Consider the following 765-nt stretch of genomic DNA (forward strand, 5'->3'; position numbering starts at 1 on the left):
CAGATAAACATTGATTTCCTTTGGCAGGTATGACCTCGGTGACACCTTCAGTCTGGCTGTGAACATCCCACAGGACCAAGACATGGATGATCTCCAGCAAGTCTTTGAGGATGACCCAGCAGACGAAGTGAAACAAGCGGTCTCAGAGGGTCAAGTGTACCAGGGCACCCGGGTGGTGGCAGCAGCATGGGTGAAGGCACAGGCAAAGGTGGAGGAATAAGAGGTGGCAAAGGAAGCAAAAAAGCCGGACAAGTGAGCAAAGGACATGGTAGTGGTAAAGGAGGCAACACACGTGGAAAAGTTAAGCATAGGGGAGGTGGCAAATGTGGGAAAGGTGGGACGGTTGGGCGTAGAGGAGGAGGCAAACAAGGAAAAGGTGGCAAGGTTGGGCGTAGAGGAGGAGGCAAAGGTGGAAAAGGTGGCAAGGTTGGAATAGAGGAGGAGGCAAAGGTGGAAAAGGTGGCAAGGTTGGGCATAGAGGAGGCAGCAAAAGTGCTAAAGGGGGCAAGTTTGGGCGTAGAGGAGGCAAACGTTGAAAAGGTGGCAAGGTTGGGCGTAGAGGAGGAGGCAAAGGTGGAAAAGGTGGAAAGGTTGGGTGTAGAGGAGGTGGGAAAAATGGAAAAGGTGGCATGGTAGGAAAAGAGCGCAAGCCAAAAAGAAGAGGCAAAGGCAGAGGACGGGGTAAACCTCAAGGAGGGGGCAGAAGCAAAGGTAAAACAAAGGGCAAGGGTAAAAAACGAGGAAAACGTAGTGCGGAAGATAATA

The 765-nt window shown here is 51.8% G+C and overlaps 1 protein-coding gene and 1 long non-coding RNA gene across 2 annotated transcripts in view; both read left to right on the top strand.

Moving 5' to 3' along the window:
• Nucleotides 1-433, top strand: part of LOC116688927 (uncharacterized) — a 7462-nt gene extending 7029 nt beyond the window's left edge. Inside the window, exon 3 of the long non-coding RNA XR_004331886.1 lies at nucleotides 404-433. This is a non-coding gene — a long non-coding RNA (uncharacterized LOC116688927). The remainder of the gene's footprint in view (nucleotides 1-403) is intronic.
• The window catches only part of LOC116688926 (rRNA/tRNA 2'-O-methyltransferase fibrillarin-like protein 1), a 35293-nt gene that overhangs the window by 11113 nt on the left and 23415 nt on the right, over nucleotides 1-765 (top strand). The window lies entirely within an intron of this gene.

This window comes from Etheostoma spectabile, chromosome 5 (assembly GCF_008692095.1).
Source record: "Etheostoma spectabile isolate EspeVRDwgs_2016 chromosome 5, UIUC_Espe_1.0, whole genome shotgun sequence".
Classification (NCBI taxonomy): domain Eukaryota; kingdom Metazoa; phylum Chordata; class Actinopteri; order Perciformes; family Percidae; genus Etheostoma; species Etheostoma spectabile.